The following is a 27,004-nucleotide window of genomic DNA, read 5'->3' on the forward strand; positions in this document are numbered from 1 at the left end:
AGTGACTGGCGTACACACACCTGCTCCATCAGTGACTGGCATACACACACCTGCCCCATCAGTGACTGGCGTACACACACCTGCCCCATCAGTGACTGGCATACACACACACCTGCCCCATCAGTGACTGGCATACACACACACCTGCCCCATCAGTGACTGGCATACACACACACCTGCCCCATCAGTGACTGGCGTACACACACTCCTGCCCCATCAGTGACTGTTGTGCACACACCTGCCCCATCAGTGAATGGCGTACACACACACCTGCCCCATCAGTGAATGGCGTAGACACACACTTGCCCCATTAGTGACTGGCGTACACACACACCTGCCCCATCAGTGACTGGCAAACACACACCTGCTCCATCAGTGACTGGCATACACACACCTGCTCCATCAGTGACTGGCATACACACACCTGCCCCATCAGTGACTGGCGTACACACACCTGCCCCATCAGTGACTGGCATACACACACACCTGCCCCATCAGTGACTGGCGTACACACACACACACTTGCCCCATCAGGGACTGGCGTACACACACACCTACCCCATCAGTGACTGGCGTGCACACACACCTGCCCCATCAGTGACTGGCGTAAACACACACCTGCCCCATCTGTGACTGGCGTACACACACACCTGCCCCATCAGTGACTGGCGTACACACACCTGCCCCATCAGTGACTGGCATGCATACAGACCTGCCCCATCAGTGAGTGGCGTACACACACACCTGCCCCATCAGTGAATGGCATACACACACCTGCCCCATCAGTGATTGGCGTACACACACACCTGCCCCATCAGTGACTGTTGTGCACACACACCTGCCCCATCAGTGACTGGGATGCACACACACCTGCCCCATCAGTGACTGGCATACACACACACCTGCCCCATCAGTGACTGGCGTACACACACTCCAGCCCCATCAGTGACTGTTGTGCACAAACACCTGCCCCATCAGTGACTGGCATGCACACACACCTGCCCCATCAGTGACTGGCGTACACACACACCTGCCCCATCAGTGACTGGTGTACACACCTGCCCCATAAGTGACTGGCGTACACACACACCTGCCCCATCAGTGACCCGCGTACACACACACCTGCCCCATCAGTGACTGGCGAACACACACTTCTGCCCCATCAGTGACTGTTGTGCACAAACACCTGCCCCATCAGTGACTGGCATGCACACACACCTGCCCCATCAGTGACTGGCGTACACACACTCCTGCCCCATCAGAGACTGTTTGGCGTAGACACACACCTACCCCATCTGTGAATGGCGTAGACACACACCTGCCCCATCAGTGACTGGTGTACACACACACCTGCCCCATTAGTGAATGGCGTACACACACCTGCCCCATCAGTGAATGGCGTAGACACACACCTGCCCCATCAGTGATTGGCGTACACACACACCTGCCCCATCAGTGACTGGCATACACACACCTGCTCCATCAGTGACTGGCATACACACACCTGCTCCATCAGTGACTGGCATACACACACACCTGCCCCATCAGTGACTGGCGTACACACACACCTGCCCCATCAGTGACTGGCGTGCACACACTCCTGCCCCATCAGAGACTGTTTGGCGTAGACAAACACCTACCCCATCTGTGAATGGCGTAGACACACACCTGCCCCATCAGTGACTGGTGTACACACACACCTGCCCCATTAGTGAATGGCGTACACACACCTGCCCCATCAGTGAATGGCGTAGACACACACCTGCCCCATCAGTGATTGGCGTACACACACACCTGCCCCATCAGTGACTGGCATACACACACCTGCTCCATCAGTGACTGGCATACACACACCTGCTCCATCAGTGACTGGCATACACACACACCTGCCCCATCAGTGACTGGCGTACACACACACCTGCCCCATCAGTGACTGGCGTACACACACACACACCTGCCCCATCAGGGACTGGCGTACACACACACCAGCCCCATCAGTGACTGGCGTACACACACACCTGCCCCATCAGTGACTGGCGTACACACACACCTGCCCCATCAGTGACTGGCGTACACACACTCCTGCCCCATCAGTGACTGTTGTGCACACACATCTGCCCCATCAGTCAATGGCGTACACACACACCTGCCCCATCAGTGAATGGCGTTGACACACACCTGCCCCATCAGTGACTGGCGTACACACACACCTGCCCCATCAGTGACTGGCATACACACACCTGCTCCATCAGTGACTGGCATACACACACCTGCTCCATCAGTGACTGGCATACACACACCTGCCCCATCAGTGACTGGCGTACACACACCTGCCCCATCAGTGACTGGCATACACACACCTGCCCCATCAGTGACTGGCATACACACACTCCTGCCCCATCAGTGACTGGCGTACACACACTCCTGCCCCATCAGTGACTGTTGTGCACACACCTGCCCCATCAGTGAATGGCGTACACACACACCTGCCCCATCAGTGAATGGCGTAGACACACACTTGCCCCATTAGTGACTGGCGTACACACACACCTGCCCCATCAGTGACTGGCAAACACACACCTGCTCCATCAGTGACTGGCATACACACACCTGCTCCATCAGTGACTGGCATACACACACCTGCCCCATCAGTGACTGGCGTACACACACCTGCCCCATCAGTGACTGGCATACACACACAACTGCCCCATCAGTGACTGGCGTACACACACACACACTTGCCCCATCAGGGACTGGCGTACACACACACCTACCCCATCAGTGACTGGCGTGCACACACACCTGCCCCATCAGTGACTGGCGTACACACACCTGCCCCATCAGTGACTGGCGTACACACACACCTGCCCCATCAGTGACTGGCGCACACACACCTGCCCCATCAGTGGCTGGCGTACACACACACCTGGCCTATCAGTGTCTGGCGTACACACACACCTGCCCCATCAGTGACTGGCGTACACACACCTGCCCCATCAGTGGGCGTGCACACACACCTGCCCCATCAGTGACTGGCGTACACACATCTGTCCCATCAGTAACTGGCATACACACACACCTGCCCCATCAGTGGCTGGCATACACACACACCAGCCCCATCAGTGACTGACGTAAACACACCTGCCCCATCAGTGACTGGTGTACACACACACCTGCCCCATCAGTACCTGGTGTACACACACGCCTGTCCCATCAGTGACTGGCGTACACACACCTGCCCCATCAGTGACTGGCGTACACACACACCTGCCCCATCAGTGACTGGCGTACACACACACTTGGACCTTCAGTGACTGGCATACACACACACCTGCCCCATCAGTGACTGGTGTACACACACACCTGCTCCATCAGTGACTGGCATACACACACACCTACCCCATCAGTGACTGGCGTACCCACAATATGGTGGCTGTGTGCCCAATATTCTTTGCCTGGCATTTTATAATACTTTTCCTCAAAAATAATTATGCAACAGAAGGAAATCCATTTAGATTTAGTCTAATAAAGTGTAGATTGTAGTCATACAAGCACCAGTAAGCCCTGGTAGTGATGGTTATGCTGGCACCTGGTGCCCAGCACCAACATGTTAAAGCAGTTGCTAGCTGCCACGGCTTACTGGGTCCAGTAGTGACATATATAAAAAAATATATTTTTTTTTATTAAAAAAGAGCCGTGGGTGATGTATCTTTTTTTTTTTTTTAATTTGTATTTATTGATTTTTCAATATAAATGACAAGTACATAAAACATAAACACAATTAAAACAAATTGTTACAGAAAAATTTTCGATGAAGAAATCCTATCAAATGTTATTTGTCTCTAAAGTGAGTGAACAAAATATTACAAACCTGGTTACGAGACTAGATTAAACTTACAGGAAACGGATCTGGATCTGTATAGTTTGCGTATAAGACTAGATCTTTGTATTATTATATAATTGTAATAATATATCACAGTTAATCATTGTAGAATATACTTTCTTCCATTGATATATAAAATTAAATTGACTAGACAATACTAGACGAGACAAGATAGAGGGGGGGGACAACAATAGGACAGGTAAGGGGTGGGAGGAGGGCAGGGAAGCATGTACATTTTCCAGTCTGCGTAGACTCCAATATATGTACAATAATCAGTAAAACAAAATGAAATCACTAAATTCTTCTTAGAAGGAACCAATCAGTATCTTTAAACAAACTCAGTATACGATTTTGAGATAAGGAATCCAGTGACTATGTATTTCCCCCACTCCTTATAGAATCTTAAAATTCCTCATTCCACATCTGGTATTGTTGCTTGTCTCTCAAAATAAAGAGTTTTTAATAGCATTGTCTTAACCGTTTCCAGTAAAGGGGATTTTTTTTAAGTCCACTTCTGCAGAATCACCTTCCTCGCTATGGTAACTATAATTGTTGGAATAGGCACTAGGTGAGCAAGGGAATACGAGATTTCCCAATTTTGGAAATCTGCGCATAAAAAAGGGCTAATGAATCCAAAAAGATATTAATTCCAAATGTTAAGTTTATAAAATTGATAATTTTGTGCCAAAACCGCTTAATTTTTGTTGAAGCTGGATTATTGGTTGAGACAAGATCAGTTTAAAAATTGAATCGCAGCGACACCATCTTGCGACTGGCCGCAAGACGCCATCTTGGAAGTGAGATCGCAAGACGCCATTTTGCGAATGGCCGCCTAAGCGCCATTTTAGATAAACTCACACTTTAGTACATGTGGCGATATTACTATTAGCATCATGCGATTGCATCTGTGACCATCGCCATAAGTTACGGCGATTCATCAAAAGACCATTTCATGACTTTACGTAGTTTGGGTGCTCTGGATAAAGTGTATATTATTATAATTCCCCTAAAGGATATATTTCAGAAATGGCTGTACAGTATGTGGATTGCGTTAGCTAAACAGAGCAAATGGCCACGTGACAACTAGCCTGTGTAGACAAGCTTCATAGACATAGCGTCTGCTCTCACTCCAGGTGGCCCTGCTCGAATACAGTAAGAGGGTCGTTTGTAGCACCTTACATTAGCAGGCTTCCTGCAATAAAATACCTTCAAAGCCAAGAGTGTTAATTTGCATTTACACAAGAACCTGGGAGAACAAAGGACTGTACTTCTGAGCCTGGGAAGGGTGGGGGCTGCTGAGAGAGGGGGGCATTTGGAACTATAATGCTCAGCATTCCACACTGCTAGGTGTTCACTTAGTTTAAGTGAGATCTAAGTGCACCATTTCTCATACACACATTAATACGCACAATTGCGCTGGTAACTAATCGCATATCAGCGAATGCATAAGATCCTGTATGAAAATGCTGTTTATTAGCTTCATGCGCACGCATCTGCCCCAAGTTAACTAGCGTCTTTACATCACACTCCGCATACTTACACATTACATATTCACATAAAAGGTTTAATAAGCTTTAAGGTATAAGATTCAAGTATGCACATTTACTATAATTGCTATGAAATAAAGGTTATTTCGTAACTAAGGTTTTATACGTGATAAGTAAGCCATGTTTGGAATTGTACTGATGCGTACTCTCTCAACAGTATTCTGGTACCATCGGTGTGGAGATCGCATCATGCATTCTCAACTTATGGACCGCAGAGACTTCAAGCAACAAAATGTACATAATATGAACAACTGTTAGGATGATTGCATGAGGCAGGAAACCAGAGAACCCCAGTTGTTAGAGGCTGGGTGGTGTCTATTTGAATTATCCTGTTAAATGCCTTGTAACATATGCCCTCTCCGTTGGGACCAATGGTATTAGCAACAAACTTCTCTATTGTGTTGTTTACTTCTTGGGGGTATAAATATGCTCTGACCCTGGGTTCCTAGTCTTTGTGCTGAATGCTGATTGACGAAGGGTTCTTGCTGATGCCTAACATCTGGACCAGAGAGCGCTGTGTATGTATACGTGTACTTGGATCTGTATAATCTCTTTGCGCTAAGATTATATGAGGATCATAGCGTGTAACTGCTGTACTTTTACTTGAATAATACTTTGTGCTTTGGAACCACAGGTTCTAAGTCTGGAGTTTTTATTTACTGGATGACTGCGTACGCAAATTAGCGTCATCCTTAGAGGTTTATAGGAAGGATATTAGAAGGTATAGGCAGGGGTATATAGAGGTTCAAAGGCAATATCCTTATTTTGGAACAACTCCAGAAGTTATGATAGAAGAGCGCCTTTTGAGTTGTGCATTTTGGACATTGACCAGATTCCTCTATGACCATATGCATGCGTTGGCCTTGAGTAATATAAGCTCTATGTATGGTGCGAAAATGCACTTCTTGGAGATTTGCAGAGGGGAGATATTTTAAGTTCCATTGAGGTCAGTAGTTCTGCCGAAGTGAAACCCACTGGAAAGTCTTGTGTTTCCATAATTTTGTTTTGTCAGTAGACATAAGATCCCAATAAAGGTATTTGGTTTTATAAGAGATGGTTGATATGAAAGACAATAATTTTTGCAGAACATCATCATTATCTATAACACGGATATGAGTGGTAAAAGAGTTTATATAATGTCTTACTTGCAAAAACATATAGAAATGAGTATTTGGAAGATCAAAAGTTTTCTTTCATGTTTGAAAGGAGACAAGTTCTCCTCCTGGGTCAAAGACATCTTTTATTGCAATAATACCTTTGGTTTTCTTAATTTGTATTGAGCATTGTCAAGCGCTGGAGAAAAACAAGGATTGCCACATAAGGGAATGTATTTAGAGGCTGTATGGTTCCCCGCAACAAGTTTATTATTTTTTATCCAGGAGAGATAGGTGTCTTTAATAAGAGGGTTTTCTATTAACATTGCAGGGAAGAGATTGCGGGGTGTATGTAACAGGGCTCCAAGCGAGAGTGGAGAAACCATGGCTTCTTCAATGAGTAGATTAGTATAAGTTGATCGTTTAAGTATCCAGTCAGAGATGTATCTGAAGAATATAGCATACATAAATAATTTAATATTAGGAATGGCCAATCCTCCCTCGCTTCGCCTTAAATACAATATGGTCATCGAAATTCTGGCTTTTTTCCCAGACCACAAGAATTTAGAGAATATTTTTGAGCAAAAAACTAAATCTGAGGTAGTGAGGCTCAAAGGTACCATCTGTATAATATACAACAACTTGGGGAAAATAATATTTTTTATAACAGCCGCAAAACCCAGCAAAGACAAGGGTAATGAGCCCCAATCTTCAAGTTGTTTAGCTATTTTTTTAAGTACTTTGGTAAAATTGGTTTTGTAAAGATCAGACAGTGTAGTGGAAATGTGTGTTCCCAAATATTTCATAGGGGATGATAAGTGTTTAAATTAACAGAATTTTCTCGGATAAATAGCAGGACGGGGTATCCCACCTAATGACAAGATCTCAGATTTATCTGAATTTATTTTATAGCCTGCAAAAGCTTCAAATAGTGAAGTAGTATGTAGTAAATTAGGGATTGAATGGAGAGGGTCCGTTATAAAGAGAAGCATGTCATCTGCAATAGTGCAAGTTTGACTTCTTCGTTATTAATAAGAATTCCTTTAAAGGATGTGTTGGAGCGCAAGGCAATGGCCAATGGTTCTATGGCAGCGGCAATGAGAAGGGGGGACAAGGGGCATCCCTGTCTTGTCCCTCTAAAAACACTGATTGGCTCAGATATATATCCATTGCACATGAGTTGTGATTGAGAACTAGTGTATATTGTTTCTATAAGAGCAACAAATTCACTAGGGAAGCCGAAGCGAGAAAGGGTCATGAACAAATGGTCCCACGAGACCATGCCGAATGCTTTTTCAGCATCTATGGCCATTATGACAGGAGGATTCACATGAGTTCTGGATTCAGCCCAATAAGCTGCAGCCAGGACTTTCCTAATATTACAGGTTGAATGACGGCCCCATATAAATCCCGTCTGGTCTTGGTGAACTATATCTGGAAGAAGGAGCTTAATTCTATCAGCTAATATTTTGGTAAAAATTTAGTAATCGACATTTAATAGACCCTGGTTGCTCTAAGGACCTCATACAGAGTCGATCGCGTGCTGCAAGCGATCATTCTGAATGAGGGCGGCCAATTACTCTTTTAAGTGCCGCCTTCTGGTCGATCACTAGGCTTTGAGTTACCACCCAGGGTGATGGTGATGACCATCGCGATCATCGGGGCTTACAACCAGACCCTAAGGTTGGGTCTGGGCTCTCGTAAGCCCCAGGGAACTTCCTGCTCTGTTTGAGCAGGAAGTTCCCTCACTGACATCATCAATGATGTCAGTGGGGCCGCCCCCAAACAGCAAGCGTTCCGGCTGGAATGCCTCTGTTTGGCCGGGCATGCCCCCGGCCCGCCCAGCAAACGGGGCGAACTGTTACTCAACATCGACAGCTCGCCCCGTCTGCTATGAGACCCCTAGCGACGGAGCGCACATCACTAGCCGGGTCTCGCGCATGCGCACGACGGAGCCGGCTCCGTTGTGCACATGCTCTGTGGGGACCATCGACCCGGTTGTGAGTGCATCGGCGCTTGTGACCGGGTCTGAATGAGACCCTAAGTCCCTTCCCGGCTTCGGCAACACCCGAATAAGTGCTGAATTAAAATACTGGGGAAGTTTATTATTTTCCAATATATAAAAAAAGAAAAAACAACCAGGTGCGCTGTCAGCCAGAAGCAATAAACCCTTGAACACACGGAGCAGCTCACACAAGCAGGTTCTGCACCTGCTAGAAAAGGTTTTAAGTATAAAAAGAAAAGTGGAGCGCTGGTTTAATCAATTGACCACAATGATATATGCAAATGATTTATTGCGACACATAAACAATGAATATAAAAATACATAAAATCAAATCTCTATACTGACACAGTAGGACAGGTGGATGAGCAGATGGATTGGAAAGGTGATATCCTAAGACCACTGCAGGGTCCAATGGCAGGTGATTGTCCAGAATCAAGCTCTAAATAAATTCACTGATGGTTTAATGTCAGCAAAATCAAAGGTAGGGTTGCCAAAAGGAAATCCAAATAACAGAGCGCTGTAAACGTCTGAACAATGAAGGGCCGGTACTCACACTGGGCCTCATTCAGAGGCGGTCGTTAGGTGCAAGCGGTTGCTCTGAATCAGGGCGGCCGCTTGCATCCTGAACGGCCGCCTCCTTGTCGATCGTTAAGCTGTGCGTTAACACCCACAGCTCTAATGACCGACATGGGTGATGGTCGCGATGGTCAAGACCATCGCGACCATCGGGGCTTACGACCAGACCCTAGGGTAGGGTCTGGGCACTCGTAAGCCCCAGGGAGCTTCCTGCTCTGTTTGAGCAGGAAGTTCCCCACTGACATCAGCAATGATGTCAGTGGGGCCACCCCCAAACGGCAAGCATTCCAACTGGAACGCCTCCGTTTGGCCAGGCATGCCCCCGGCCCGCTCAGCAAATGGGGTGAGCTGTCACTCAACATCGACAGCTCGCCCCGTCTGCTATGAGACCCCTAATGATGGAACGCCCATCGTGCGCATGCACCGTGGGGCAACATCGAGTCGGTTGTGAGCACTCAGCGCTCATGACCGACTCTGCATGAGCTCCACTGTGTGGATAGCATCAGCCTATGCGCTGGAATGCTCCAGGATCCATTCCAGGCGGGGACCGGGTGCACCAGAGTGGCATGGCTGATGCTGTATGCAATAACGGGAGCCGCTGTGAATCCACTACGCGGCTGTGTGAACTCCGTCCGGCTGAACAGACTGATGCTCCGCAAATGAGGATGACCTTTCCGGCAACAGGTGGATGAACGTTCTCTTCTGCTGACTCTCCCTGGTAATCCCTGCAGGTGGAAGAAGGGCAGGTGTGAGGAGCAAGAACAGTGGTGTCCGTGTCCAGTTAAGGGAGATCCCTTGACGCGTTTCTCCGGGCTAAAATGTTCCCAGTTTCCTCAGAAGGCATGTGATCTCCAGTGAAGTTTGAGGCTGTTTTATGTGCACCTAACAATTACTCTAATCAATAGATTGAATGCAGGTATTATCAAGTAACGAACAAATGAGCATAGACAAGAATATTTCAATTCAAATGTAAATACCTAATGAAGCAGTAAAAAAGGTATTGTTGTTTAAAAAATAAAAAATATATGAAAAATATACATAAAAATATATATATATATATATATATCCATACAAAGTATATATATATATACAGTATATATATGTGGCAATAATCACGAGAGATGGGAATAAAAACAATTAACATGCATACAATCATTTTAAAAGAAGAGGAAGGAACATGAATATATGTATATGCGTATGTGTGTCCACAATTATGAGGAAACACACACATACACACAAAAAATACATGCATACATGAATGACATACATATAGGTATATGTGTGTATGCGTCCACAAATGTGGACACACACAAAACATATACACACAAGGATATAAACATATACACATGTTATAATGAAATGAACAGCACTTGATAAACTACAACAACCTAAATATGTATGTGGAGAGCCACTCTCCATATAATGGATGTATCAAGAATATGATGATATATAATATATACATGGGAAACACTCAGAAATCAAGCTCTATCATTTCGTTCAATCCATCAGCGAATAATGTGTGTAAAGCGTGTATCCAGTAAGATTCTCTAATACATAATTTTTTATATGTATCACTACCTCGTAAAGAGATAGGAATAATATAGTTGAAGACGTTAGTAAGTGTCTCCGAGACTCTGGTAGAAAGTATTTTAGAAAAATCTCCAGTAAAACCGTCTGGACCTGGTACTTTAGATGACTTTAAATGGAGCGTACACACGGTCAGATTTGTCAGACTTGTCAGATTTGTCAGATGAACGACTGAACGATTTGAGCGATTTGAACGATTGAACGATTTTTGACTGCATTAAAATGAATGGAATCGTCCAAGTCTGACTGCAAACCCATCAGATGTCAGATATCGTTATCTGACAAACGGGAACGCGCATCGTTGATCGTCCGTCGTTCAGGCATGTCAGATATGAACGATTTTCCTTCAGATATGAACGACTGAACGATTTTTAAATTGTTATCGTTCATATCTGAAGGAAAAATCTGATCGTGTGTATGCACCATAACTGTGAGATACCATTTTGTACCTCTATTTGAGTGATAGGAGCTAATAAAGTGGAAGCTTTTGTGGGATCTAATGTGAGTAACGAGATTATTGACCAAAACAATTCCTTTGCTGTGTGTTTTACAGTAGGTTTGGAGTAAATTTTTTCATAAAAGTTTGTTAAAATATTTAGCGTTTGCTCACTAGATCCGTCCTCCCGTCTTAATGTTTGAATTATAGAGGATTTGTGAGAACTATCAAAAAAAGGTAGAAAACTACCTAGCTAAATTAATAGAAACTGTCAATAGTGATCAGCCGCAAATGCTTGGAATTTGGGCCCTCATTCAGAGCCGCTCGTTAGCGGCAGTACGCTCGTTCCGAGCGATGTTCGCACATCTGCGCATGCGTACGGTTTTTAGTACGCATGCGCGAACCAGTCAGTGCGGCCGAAAATCGTTTGTACGCTATATAGCGAGTGCCTGCTATTTTGAGTGACAGAATGAGGCGTATGTGGGTGGTAACAGGGGAAGGTGCTTGAAAACGGGGGAGTGGAATTCAAACGCAGGCGTGCTTAAAGGTCAAAACGGGCGTTTTAAGGGTGTGCATAATTAATCCAGCAGCGTCATTGACCACGTCACTTGTTTTTTTAAACTCAGAACTGCTCGCAAAATAGCGGTTGAAAAAACCAACCACAAGAATAGCGAGCAGTTCATACGCTGTACGATGTACTCGATTAATCAAATAAATAGCGGACATGACGTATGGTGCGAGCGGCCAGGGGGCGTTTTTATCAAATAAACGAGCGTATGTTTTGCTCGCTCGTTCAGACTTAGAGGTGTGAACAGACTGCAATTTGCGAACGGATCATTTGAATAGCCACCCCTTGTTTTTGAACGAACAACCGCAAATAGCGAACGGCTCTGAATGAGGGCCTTGGTGTGAACTCCAATGAAAATATATATATAGAACAACACAGGCATTGCACTGCAATCACAGCTGACTATACTGAGTGATCTTTCATACAATTATACACACACTGAAAAGATGTGAAGATACTAATAAGATGGATACAATGTATATACAATACATGAAACATAAAAAGACTTTACATATGAATGAAAATAAAAATAAAAATGTAAGAACTATGTAATAGACTAGATAGTAGTTTACCCACTCGGTTTCCATGTTTATGAAATCTGAAATCCTTCCGAAAGGAATATCTATGCCCATAGAATTGAAGCATTTCATCAAAATGCTGTTTGACAAGTGAGTATGCCAATCTGGTTTGGGGAGAGGATAATAGTTTGTAGCTTTGATAAGCCTCTGTAAGGTTTTGCTGGGCCGTGCAAAATTTCTTAGTATATTGTTTTCGAGATTGCGTGGTATATGAAATTATTGAGCCTCTGATCACAGACTTGGCTGTCTGCCAGAATAATAAGGGTCTGAGGTGGCATGTTGAATAGGCAAACGCAGGGGGGTTTCCGTCTGCCTGGAAACCCCCCTCCCCAGCACACACCATCACCACAATAGAAATAGTAATATAATAGAATGTTACTAGTGCTGCATGTTCTTCTCAGTATCACAAATGAAATGATTAGCACCAACTGTGGATCTTTTAACATGTATCAGCCAGTAATAAATAACCTGTGCACCAACTAGGAGATCTGGAAAACATTCACTGTTAGGGGTGCACTGCTATAGACCATCAATAGGTTTAATAATTAATACCATATAATAATACACTATCCAGGACATAAGGAGACCGATATGTACATATATGTCCAGGGCAGTGCTAGGTTCTTCTGCTGCTCCCCCAGACTCCCAGACTTGCTCCAATGCTCAGGAATGGCGCCTACATCTAAAATAAAAACATTCTGCTCAGACAGGACGGACCTACTGCCGCATCTAATGGCTCACTGTGATCGCTGGTCAGGAGCTGGCTGGCAACTTTCATCCTGGGGGGCAAGCATAAGCATGTGGCCCCAGCTGGGTCGTCTGTAAATGGCTTGTGCTCGTGCCCTAATTTTTGTGACATGTGTCCTACTTATTCTCCCCATGTCACATATACCCACCTGTCATTTTTTCCTTGTCGCATGTGCCCCAACCTACACCTCATCCAACAAGTCCCTGCCAAGCATTTCATGACTCCAGTCTTCCGCCCCCTTGTCTTTCCAGCCTTCAGCCCCTTTGTTTTTCCAGCCTCCTGCCCCTTTGTCTTTCCAGCCTCCTGCCCCTCCCCCTCTTTCCAGCCTCCTGCCCCCTCCCCCTCTTTCCAGCCTCCTGCCCCCTCCCCCTCTTTCCAGCCACCTGGCCCCCTTACTTTCAAGCCTCCTGACTTTACAGACTCTGTCCCCCTCACTGAGTCTTACCATTTAATTGGTCCTCTGGTAGCTGGTCCTCTCCCGGGTGGATGGCGGCTCCTCTTTGCGGCAGGTAGCGTGACATGATGTCACGGGGTCAACGTTGCGCTCCCATCCGGATTCCTCTGCACACAGTGTCGCGCTCCCAGCCGGGTTCCTGCTGCACATACCATCGCGCTCCCAGCACACAGCGCTGCTGGCCCTGCCAGAGATCTGCTGCCCCTTCACTGCAGCGAGGGGCCGAGACACAGGCACACAGTGGGGTAATCGCTGCCGCCGGCCGGGGAGCAGCCAGAGAATGCTTCCCGACTGACAGCATTACAGAGCGAGGCCACTGGCTGCCTGCCGGTGGCCCCAAAGTGTCAGGATTGTACCGGCCCGGGAGCAGATGGCACCCTGCCCCCCAGCCCAGCCCGCCTCTGTCGCTGGTCCTGTATATGCTGGAATTATGCAACACATTATACTTTGTATGTAACATATTAAAGCTGGATAAGTGCTAATTATGCCCTCTTCAGGCCACATTCGCTCTAAAATCAGGCATTTGGAAACCCCCCTCTATAAATCCTGTGTTTGCCACTGTGTTGGAGATTATCAACTTAATAATCTTCCCAGAAAGACTCCATCTTATTATGGAATTAATAGAGTCTGCTAAGTGTGTTGAGAAACGCCACTGCCTATATGATCAAGCGTGATCGGAAACACTCATTGGTTCAATTTCAGTTGATTTAATTCTAGAAAATAATGAATCTGCCACAAATAAATAATCAATTCTTGATAAGGTTCCATGGGCAGCTGATAGGCAGGTAAATTCTTTGTCAGAGGGTGTTTAGCCCTCCACACATCTATAGTATGAAGTTGGACACTAAGCCAAGTAATCCCATTTTTGGGGAGATGAGAGCTAGCAGGAGGAGGGGTGTTTCTATCCATATACTGAGAGGTGATCAAGTTAAAATCACCCCCTAAATCACCTTGCAAGACAAATAAGGTAGCAGAAGATTGGAAATCTGTGTGAAAAACGATCTCTTATATAAATTGGGGGCATAACTGTTACAAAGAACATATCTGTCATTATTAAGCATGATGTCAACCAGGACAAATCTGTAACAATATTATTAACAGAAGTGTTAAGATTCTTAGACACCAAGATTGCTACACCTCGTGATTTAGAATTAAAATGTGAAGAAACAATTATCAACATATTTGAGGAATTTCATTTAAGTATCTCTGGTGGGAGTAAGTGTAGTTCTTGTAAAAAAAACTATATCTAAATGAAGTTTGCGTAGATAAAGTAATATCTTTTTCCTTTTAGTAGGGGAGTTGATCCCACCTACGTTCAGAAAACCAATCTTAAGTTCCTCCATTCATTGCAAGGAGAAAAGGAGTCTCGGAGACAATCCAGGATCTGGAAACTCGTGTTTCCAATTGGTGTTAATGAGTAAGGTAAGAAGGGGGTAGGGAAAACACATTAGGTAGGGGAGACAATACATACAAAAATTCTCAACATATGACAAATATGTGAGCCTTAAACAAGGTCTCAAGAAACATTGACTATAGAACTTCACGGTAATAGCCATTTTAGACAAATTATTAGGGAATGGAGCAATCAGCTCCTAACCCGTAACCAACATTTAACAAATAGTTAGTTTTCAAAAAGTTTGCAACCCTGAGGGGAGTATGGTATTAAGTATAATATTCAAACAGAGCATGAAAATTAAGTTACTGTATATCAAACAAAGAATTTCCTGTGTAATATAAAACGTGTAACATCAACACAGTACTAGCCATCGATTAATACTTATAATTTTCATAGAACTATTGAGCTGGAGATATCATTAATAAAGCAGAATGATTGACTATAAGGTGCATTATAAGTCATCAGCTATAGCATCTGCAGCAATCATCTATCAACATATAAGATGAGCACAAATGATCAGGTACATTTAATGACCCCCAGAAGATATTAATCTTGAGAAAAATGAGCCTGCTGGGATGAATGGGATTCCGAAGCTTCTTGCGATAATTCCGATAGGTAGGCCTCAGCATCCTGCGCATTCGTAAAATCTTTAAAGGAGTTCCCCTCAAATAATCGGAGGCGCGCGGGATATAGTAGCGCAAATTTGCGACCTGCTTTGACCAGCTGTGTGCATACTGGAGAGAAGACTTTGCATAATCTTGTCAGCTCCGACGAGTAATCCTGGAAGATAAGGATTTTTGAATCTTCCCAAACAAGATCTCTGTTCCGTCTGGATGCATTCCACATAGCTTCTTTGTGCAGAAAGTTAAGGCATTTAAAGAGAACTACTCTTGGTCTGGAAGGATTCGATTGCCTAATAGGACCTGTTCTGTGTGCCCTTTCAATTACCAGGCCTCCACATTGCTCCTCTATATCTAGCAATTTTGGGAGAGATTGTTTTAGAAATTTGTATAAAGCCTGGTCCCTTTACAGACTCAGGGATGCTGACTATTCTGAGGTTATTCCTCCGGGATCTGTTTTCCAGATAATCTAACTTCTCCCATATCCGTGAATCTGATTTCTGTAAAGAAGCTGTAAGATCTTTCAGAGTGCGTAACTCTTGAAAATTGTCCCCTACTTGATGTTCCAACAGTGATAAGTCTCTTTGACCGTTGTTTATATTGACTTTTAATGTCATTAACCGCCTGCTGCAGTGCTGCTGCTTGTGTTTTAGCCTGTTCAGTTAATAGTGGCTGAACTGTTTCCTTCACTGCCTGCATTATATCTTGATATATAAGGGGAGCGATCACAGTACCTGGTGGGGCAGGAGAGGCAGCCCTAGTAGATATTTTGCCCTGTTGTTTCAAGTCCTGCTGTGGCAGAGGCATAGGCTGGCGTCTGTGGCTGGAGCGGTGGCCATCTTGGGCGCGGCTGCGTGATTGCTCTCCTTTCCTCTCGGCAGTTTCCCCGGCATCATGAAGGAGAAATATTTCTTCATCCGATGGGAGACAAGTCTCCTACAGGTAAGGCTTGCAGGGGGGGCTGCAAACTGTAAGCCGCTGGCGGCTTTAGCAATTGTAAACGGTGGACGGGCAACGGAGCTCAGCAGGGATGCTTCCTACTCCATGCTGTTAGGATGGATCTGATCTTTTCCCCTGTGGAAAGCATACCGAACAGTGGTGTAGTCAGCTGCTGACATGAGGGTGAATGAACATGGAAATATACACTCCCCAGGCCCCGTTTTTCCCACAGGCTCCTTATAATACCCATCAGACCCACACCCACATGCCCCTTATATAGAAGTAGACACCCCACATGCCTCTTAAATTACCCCCAGACTACTCCACATGCCCCATTAATGACTCCTAGACCTCTCCACATGTCGTTTAAATGGACTCCAGACAGGGCTGACCCATAAAATACTCTGGTTACACAACATAGAGAAGGGGCAAGACAGATTATACGAAATACGCTGCGGCTGCCGTAGAAGAGTTCAACCATACGGTAAGAGTGGGAGTGCAAGGTGGGTGTAAAAGGCTGTGAGATTACCTATTACAGTGTGACCAGGCTGTGAGGTTACCTATTACAGTGTGACCAGGCTGTGAGGATACCTATTACAGTGTGACGAGGCTGTGAGGTTACCTATTACAGTGTGACCAGGCTGTGAGGTTACCTATTACAGTGTGTCCAGGCTGTGAGATTACCTATTACAGTGTGACCAGGCTGTGAGATTACCTATTACAGTGTGACCAGGCTGTGAGGTTACCTATTACAGTGTACCCAGGCTGTGAGGTTACTTTTACAGTGTGACCAGGCTGTGAGGTTACCTATTACAGTGTGACCAGGTTGTGAGGTTACCTATTGCAATGTGACCAGGCTGTGAGGTTACCTATTACAGTGTGACTAGGCTGTGAGGTTACCTATTACAATGTGACCAGGCTGTGAGGTTACCTATTACAGTGTGACCAGGCTGTGAGATTACCTATTACAGTGTGACCAGGCTGTGAGGTTACCTATTACAGTGTACCCAGGCTGTGAGGTTACCTATTACAGTGTGACCAGGCTGTGAGGATACCTATTACAGTGTGACCAGGCTGTGAGATTACCTATTACAGTGTGACCAGGCTGTGAGGTTACCTATTACAGTGTGCCCAGGCTGTGAGATTACCTATTACAGTGTGACCAGGCTGTGAGGATACCTATTGCAGTGTGACTAGGCTGTGAGGATACCTATTGCAGTGTGACCAAGCTGTGAGGTTACCTATTACAGTGTGACCAGGCTGTGAGGTTACCTATTACAGTGTGCCCAGGCTGTGAGATTACCTATTACAGTGTGACCAGGCTGTGAGGATACCTATTGCAGTGTGACTAGGCTGTGAGGATACCTATTGCAGTGTGACCAAGCTGTGAGGTTACCTATTACAGTGTGACCAGGCTGTGAGGTTACCTATTACAATGTGACCAGGTTGTGAGGATACCTATTACCGTGTGACCAGGCTGTGAGGTTACATATTACAGTGTGACCAGGCTGTGAGGCTACCTATTACAGTGTGACCAGGCTGTGAGGTTACCTGTTACAATGTGACCAGGCTGCGAGGTTACCTGTTACAGTGTGACCAGGCTGTGAGGATACAGTGTGACCAGGCTGTGAGGATACCTATCACAGTGTGACCAGGCTGTGAGGTTACCTATTACAGTGTGACCAGGCTGTGAGGTTACCTATTACAGTGTGACCAGGCTGTGAGGTTACCTATTACAATTTGACCAGGCTGTGAGGTTACCTATTACAGTGTGACCAGGCTGTGAGGTTACCTATTACAGTGTGACCAGGTTGTGAGGTTACCTATTGCAATGTGACCAGGCTGTGAGGTTACCTATTACAGTGTGACTAGGCTGTGAGGTTACCTATTACAATGTGACCAGGCTGTGAGGTTACCTATTACAGTGTGACCAGGCTGTGAGATTACCTATTACAGTGTGATCAGACTGTGAGGTTACCTATTACAGTGTGACCAGGCGGTGAGATTACCTGTTACAGTGTGACCAGGCTGTGAGGTTGCCTATTACAATGTGACCAGGCTGTGAGATTACCTATTACAGTGTGACCAGGCTGTGAGGTTACCTGTTACAATGTGACCAGGCTGTGAGGTTACCTATTACAATGTGACCAGGCTGTGATGTTACCTATTACAACGTGACCAGGCTGTGAGGATACCTATTACAACGTGACCAGGCTGTGAGGATACCTATTACAGTGTGACCAGGCTATGAGGTTACCTATTACAGTGTGACCAGGCTGTGAGAACCCCTATTATAGTGTGACCAGGCTGTGAGGTTACCTATTACAGTGTGACCAGGCTGTGAGGATACCTATTACAGTGTGACCAGGCTATGAGGTTACCTATTACATTCGCATTAGATAGCAAGCAGGTTGCAGCGGCGGGACAGAAAAGCGTTCGTAGATGCATCAGACTCAGAATCACTATGTGCCATTCATGTTCTAAGTATATCCCATCAATGACCCACTCATTCCTGTGTACCCACACATACAGAACAGCTTACAGTATGTACCATTCATGTACACAATATATTTCAGCAATGACCCATTCATTCCAGTGTACCCACACAGTATACCCACAGAATAGCTTACATGATGTGCTATTCATATACACTGTATATCCCATGAATGACACATCTATTCCAATGTACCCAAAATACAGAACTCATTATGTGCCATTCATATACTCAGTATATCCTATCAATGACCAATCCATTCCAGTGTACCCAAACATGCAGAACACCTTATAGTATGTGCCATTCATGTACACAGAATATATAATCAATGACCTATCTGTTCCAATGTACCCAAAATACAGAACACCATATGTGTCAGTCATCTGCACAGAATGTCACATCAATAACCCATCCATTCCAAAGTACCCACACAGTGTGCTCTCACATACAGAACACATTATGTGCCATTCATGTACACAGCATATCTCATCAATGACTTATCCATTCTGATATACCCACAAGAGAGAACACATTATGGGCTATTCATATGCAGAGTATACCACATCAATGACCCATCCATTCCAGTGTAAGTACACATACAGAACACATTATGGGCTCCTTATGTACACCTCATCAATAATCTATATATTCCAGTGTTCCTATACACAGAAAACACATTATGGGCTATTTGTGTACACAGGATATCCCATCAATGACCCATACATTTCAGTGTACTTACACATTACAAGCTATTCATGTACACAGGGTATCCCATCAATGACCCATGCATATCAGTGCACTTACACATTATGGGCAATTCGTGTATACAGGATATTCCATCAATGACCCACACATTTCAGTGTACTTACACATACAGAATACATTATGGTGTATTAATTCATGTACACAGTATATTTCATCGATGACCTTTCCATTCCAGAATACAGTATTCCATATCCTTGTTTGCAAAGGCATTTGAGAACGTGTGTACACATGAACACCATGCCAAGGCTCAGACCTTTGGAGTGGGATGTAGTTTATCTGAGCTACATGCGCATTGTCTAGAGAACCAAATCACTAAAATAATTATGAAAACAAAGTGGCTTTGGGTAAAAATGTATATGTAAAACAGCACATTTCAATCATTACACCAACAGGTAAAAATGTATCCGCCTTGTTTTAGTCCACAGTCAATGTCAAACCAAGAACAAATGACGCTATATATCTTTATTTTCTGTGGAGCAGTGCAGATGACTAAAATCTATAAAGCAATATATTTCATACAGTGAGTATTAATCTTCCAGGCAAAGCATTGTACCGTACTTGTGCTCTAATGAGATAATCAAATAAATGATGCCGCTCCGTGTGGACCTAACGGATTACACACAGCGATTGTGCGGTGGGTGGCGATAATGGAACTGTAGCAACCTGAATACACGTCATGCAAGGTATAGGAAACTTATTGCACGCCAGTGGCCACTGTGCGGGTCTATGATGGAGTAGGATGGGGAGTTTTGGAGATTGTGAATGGACGCTATGCACCTAGATATAGGAGTGGGAGCTAATAAAATATCTCTCTGGGATGAATCAGCCATGAAGATGTTACGGGGGTGTCAGGCTGAGATGCATCCAGCTGTAACCGTTCACCATATATGGGATAATCTGGATATAATATAACTGATTTTGTAGGTGGATATAGATGCAGCGGAAGCATTAGGAAGTGAAGTTTTCGGAGATTCTGAAAAAAAAAAGAAAAGAATTAAAGAAGGAAATTAAATTAACCTTGAAAATGGGATTAGGGGCCCAATTCAAACCCGCTCACTAGATGCATTCGCTCGCTAGATGCGTATGCAAATTCGGCAAGGCAGGCGATCACACGGCAAGGCACTAGTACGCACACTATGTCCTGGCGTGCGATCGCATTGTCTATGCAGACGCCCACCAGCCTGTCTTAAGATGCCCACTAGTGCACGTCATCTCTAGGAAGTGTATGCAACCATCGGTAGCATCGGGCAACAACAGAAACGTTCGCAGCACTTGTGGCTGACCATACCCTACCGCAAGCACTGCGAGCGCTTCAGTGTAATTTAGCCAATTGACGTGTACTATGACGCTGCCTCTTAATCATACACACCTCTGAAATGGCGTTAGGACGCTCAGGCATGCCTGCGTTCGCACCTCCACTCCCCCGTTTCTAGCGGCCAGCCCCTGTCACCACCCACAAACGGCTTCTCCTGTCACTCATTCGGCCGGGCTGTCTATGCGCAGCGAGCGAACGCTTCCCGATCGCTCGCACTGGTTCGCGCATGCGTGTTGCGATGCGTACGAATGCTCAGAATGCAAACAATCGGCTGGCTGCGTGCGAGCGCATCCTAGCGAACGGGTCTGAATCAGGCCCTATATACGGTAAACACCAGGCCCACATATGACCATTGACACGAGCGGAAATGTGCATGGCTCCCAGTTGCAAAAGTTGGGTTGGAGGACTGCAATGCTGCTCCTGCCTCCCAGGGTCCCCCCACCCTGTCCTGTTCTTCCTGGCAGCAAGAACTTTGCGCATGCTCCGACTCAGGAGACTGTTGAATTGAAGCGCAAGGCAGGGAGCTGGCTGAGCATAACTAACGCCCTAGGTGTTTTTCAAGCAAGGGCCCCTATAACACTGATTGTCAGGTAGGGATTTCTCCCCTGTACTGCGCATGCGCAAACGACGGGGAAGTGGCCGCCGTGGCCATTTTCCTGCCGTTTTACAGTGTCGGACCCCTGTGCCGACGTGGGACTCCGGAGAGGTAAGTAATATTATGGGTGCAGGGTGTGCGGTGCGGGGCCCCCCTGGACCCAGGGGCCCATGTTCCCCGCACACCCTGCACCCATTATAGATACGCCCCTGGCTGCAACCACCTCTATATAACAACACAGCAGTAGCTGAGCATCGGACAGTGAGAAGAGACTGCTGCCATTGGCTGTGCTGCACAGCTGACGTCATACGTCTGTGAACGACGTCGTTCACAGACATATCGTCTGTACGTCCACAGGCATATCGTCTGTACACACTGGCTGACATGAACACGATATATATCGCCCGTTCAATTGAACGTCCGATATGTCGGCCAGTGTGTACCCAGCATTATCTTACAGATAATACGGTACAGATCTTTATTTAGAAATGGCTGTTCTGTTTCTGTGTAATAGAGCCATGCGTCAAGGAAACCCCTTTGCCTGCCGCAACTGAGTCGGCTGATCCTGAAATTCAGGTGAATATTCTGAGACTTGCTGCTGGTGAGTGAAGAAACTTTAACAGAAAAAAAAACCTCATACCGGGGAATCAGACCAAGCACAGTGCATGAGCGGTCAGGAAGGCGACCAACCAGGTATAGTCTGTATAAGTACAGCATGTATAACAATATTCCAAGCCATAATGGTTTAATAAAATATAGCATAACAATGTGTGAAGAAATACATATAAAATTATTCAGTTGCTATAATATATATATATATATATATATACACTGTGTATATGTGTATATATATATAGAGAGAGAGAGAGCAGTTCATGAGTATGGGCCTGATTCAGAGTTGGGAATAGAGAGAGATCTCTCTCTCAACTGATCATCTTGGTGAAACCATGCTGCACTGCAGGTGGGGCAGATTTATAATGTGCAGAGAGATTTAGATTTGGGAGGGAGGTGTCCAAACTGACATCTAAAGTGCAGAGTAATAATAAAGCTGTGCAGTATTTGTGAGCTACATGCAAAAGCAGCCAGTATTTACCCTACATGCAAAATAAAAATTATGTATTCACACCCCTTGCATTGCAACATGGTTTGCCCAGGTACACAGTTAAGTGCTATCTCTCTCTCTATTCCCAACTCTGAATCAGGCCCAATGTATTCAGTAGAGCTAGCAATCCAAAAAGCTTATAAACAGTAGCAAATCCAAACATTCATATGTTCCCAACTGGATCAGGAAGAAAACTATACAGGCACAGACATGAAGTCGAACAGGTGGCAATTCCAAATATTCATTATATTATTAGTACTGTAATTTTGAACAGAAACAGATTGGTGTGTAATTAATAGATCCTTACAGATTTTTTTTCTGCTAGTACCAAATGAAAGACCACTCACATTTTGAAAACCAAAAACGTTGTTGCTACACAAATAAAAATAGCATACTTTTTATGTTTTAATTGTTTGACATTTAAATTTAACTATAATTAATTTACACATATATATATATATATATATATATATATATATATATAAATCACTGCTTGGATGTAACCAGTGTCTCAGCCACGGAAGAGCTGCTTTCCTTCTTTTGACTCTAACGGATTTATTTTGCCATTTATTTAGTTCTATATAGTTGTTCTTTTTTCCATTAGTATTGAAATTGGAATCACTAGTATTCCGTAGCGATTAAGGTCACTTGTCTATAATCTGTTATTCCTATTGTATTAACATAGATATTAGTCATAGACTGTTTGGAATGTAATTATGATACGTTTTCAGAGAAGGGTTATAATATTGTGACCTATATTGGAGCGGTTCTTAGTTAGCGGAATGATTTATGCTGATCCCCACTTCAATATTAGAGGAATGATTTCTATTTATCCTTTCACGTGGGATTATGTGTTACATGCCCAATGCGCAATGATATATATATATATAATTCTTTTTATAAAAGGTTTTACAATATATTATACATTAGGTGCATGAAAGATAGAACAACCAGTCCTCTTACATTCACTGTAAAAAGTCACACACCTCACCAGCACCAATAGATTCCTTCACGCTGGTCAGCCAATGTCACGTGAGACATATTACAATCATTACTATTATTATTTATTTATTTATTCAAATAATTATCTTATATTTTATTTTACCCAACTATCTCAAGATTGGAACAAACTGTTGCGATCTGTAGTGAAAAAAGTTAACGCTGATTTTCCTGAATAGACCAGTTTGTTTGAAAAATGACAGTTAGGAGCTGAGTGTCTGGCAGTTTATCACTCTCCACTTTATCACTTTCCAGAGCTTAGTACATCTCCCCCATACCTGGGGCAGGGACCGATGTGAATGACTGAATATTCTCTGTAAAGAGCTGCGGACTATGGGCCTGATTCAGAGCCGGACGCAATTAGCACTAGCTCGTCCAGAAAATAGGGGTGGCTATTCAAATCAACCGTTCGCTCTTTGCGGTCTGTTTACGCCTCTAGGTCTGAACGAGCGAACAAAACTTGCGGTCGTTTTTTGGGAAACTACGCCCCCTGCCTGCTCACATCCTACGTCATGTCCGCTATTTATTAGATTAATTGAGTACATCGACCAATCTATGAACTGCTCGCTATTCGTGGGGTTCGTTTTTGCTACCACAATTTTGCGAGCAGTTCTGGCTATAAAATAACCCAGTGACGTGGTCAGTGATGCTGCTGTTTTAATTATGCACACCCATAAAATGCCCGTTTTGACCTTTAAGCACGCCTGCGTTCTGATCTCCACTCCCCGTTTTCAAGCACCTTCCCCTGTTACCACCCACATACGCCTCCTCCTGTCACTCAAATTATCAGGCATTTGCTATTTTGCGAGCACATGAATTTCAACCACACTGACTGGTTCGCGCATGCGTATAACAATCCGTACGCATGCCCAGTTGGGCAAACATCGGTCTGAACGAACGAGCGGCCGCTTACGATCGGCTCTGGATCAGGCCCTATGTATGCGCTATATAAATAACTGGTAATTAATAAATAATGTTATAAAGCTGGAGCTCTGCTTATTTTGTCCTTAGTTTTATTAATCCAAAAGGCATTTAGTACATCTTTATATGCACAAGCTGAGACGTGTGCATTCACATTTATGTTATCTCTTGTCATATATTGTAATGTTCGGGACTTTTCATAGGGAGCAAGAAGCACGCGCCATGTCCTGTGGTAGACAGTGGTACTGAGCACAGCAGCAACCAGTAGTGAATACAACCGTCCAGTGCAGGTTCTAAATAGAAAACTCCAATTAAAGCGCTTACAAAGCTGCAGATGTTTCTCACAAATGAACAGTTCAACCTACTGCTCCAAACGTGCGTATAAAAAGGAGACCATGTGAAATCTGACAGCGCTGTTATTAACGTTCTTAGGGGAGTATGTATCAAAGCTTGATGTGAGATAAAATTGTGAAATATATATCCCCAACCAATCCGCTGCAAACTATAATTCTTAAACACAGACTGCAATACGCAAGTTAGAAGCTGATTGGTTGGTGATATATATCTCACAATTTTATCGCATATCAAGCTTTAATACATATGCCCCTTAATCCTACAAAGTGCTTCCAAAGAGAATATCATTAAAGTGGGAAAACAGAGATTTATTACTTTCACTCTGTTTCACAATCACCATCCACCAAACTTAAGTAACTCAAGGATTTCTAATGTCCCATTCAGTATCAGAAAAAGTAACAAATCCCCTCGTGTAACTATTTTCTTCCAGAGGTATTTTGTATCTTGTATATAACAAAAATAATAGTCTCTACGTACTCAAATTGTTTCAAAAAGTATCCAATCCTTTATCTCTCTTCCAAACTCCTTATATAGGCACACATAGGCACATATAGGCACACATAGGCACATATAGGCACACGTAGGCACACGTAGGCACATATAGGCACATATAGGCACACATAGGCACACATAGGCACATATAGGCACATATAGGCACACATAGGCACACATAGGCACATATAGGCACATATAGGCACACATAGGCACATATAGGCACACATAGGCACACATAAGCACACATAGGCACATATAGGCACATATAGGCACATGTTTTGCAAGGTAATCAAGTATGCATAAAGGATAAAAAGCCTCTTTATTCACTAGAAGGATCCACACAAATACATTACTCCTGTTCCTCTGAGTATACTCCGGCAATATAAAGCAAAAAATAACCAGGGAGTTCACCGGTCCTTTGGAGGCAAAGGGGCCCATTTATCAAAGTGTATTTGAGATAAAATCCCCGAAAACACCCGTTTTCGGTGGTTTACCTCAAATACTAAGAGCCTGATTCAGAGCCGCACGTAAGCGGCCGCTCGTTCGTTCCGAGCGATGTTTGCACAACTGCGCATGCGTACGGATCGTAATACGCATGCGCGAACCAGTTAGTGCGGCCGAAAATCGTTTGTTCGCTAAATAGCGAATGCCTGCTATTTTGAGTGACAGGAGGAGGCGTATGTGGGTGGTAACGGGGGAAGGTGCTTGAAAACGGGGAGTGGAGATCAGAACGCAGGCGTGCTTAAAGGTCAAAACGGGCGTTTTATGGGTGTGCATAATTAATACAGCAGCGTCATTGACCACGTCACTGGGTTATTTTATAGTCAGAACTGCTCGCATGATTGCGGTAGGAAAAACCAACCACAAGAATAGCGAGCAGTTCATACGCTGGTCGATGTACTCGATTAATCAAATAAATAGCGGACATGACGTAGGATGCGAGCGGCCAGGGGGCGTAGTTTTCCAAAAAACGACCGCAAGTTTTGTTCGCTCGTTCAGACCTAGACGCGTGAACAGACCGCAAAGAGCGAATGGTTCATTTGAATAGCCACCCCTTTTTCCTGAATGAGCGAGCGCAAATAGCGTCCAGCTCTGAATCAGGCCCTAAGTATCCCCCTGATATAGTAAGGAGGGGACGCAGCAGATATCTCCAATACCTGCTGTAATCCCTCCGTTACCGCTGGCAGCCGTCTCCCCTATAGGTTTCTATGTGGGATGCGATGCTGCCAAATTTACCAATATCCGGAATGCGATGCATTCTAGATATTGGGCGAGATGTACTAAATGGAAAATGCAGTAAAAAACCCGTTTTCGGGGGTTTTACCGCATTTTCCGTATATATGCATCATCACCTGGCTGCCGGGTCTCAGATGCGGAGGGTAACGCCAGCTTTTGCTGGTGTTACCCTATAGAAGTCTATGGGCTTCTACTGCATCACGCTGCTATGAGGGATCCGATCGGATCCCTCCCAGCATGCCCTGCGGCCGCCGCGTCACTCTGCGCATGCGCAGATGGACTCCCAGGTAATAAACT

Source organism: Taudactylus pleione, unplaced genomic scaffold, assembly GCF_031769625.1.
Source record: "Taudactylus pleione unplaced genomic scaffold, aTauple2 ptg000555l, whole genome shotgun sequence".
In the NCBI taxonomy this organism is placed as follows: domain Eukaryota; kingdom Metazoa; phylum Chordata; class Amphibia; order Anura; family Myobatrachidae; genus Taudactylus; species Taudactylus pleione.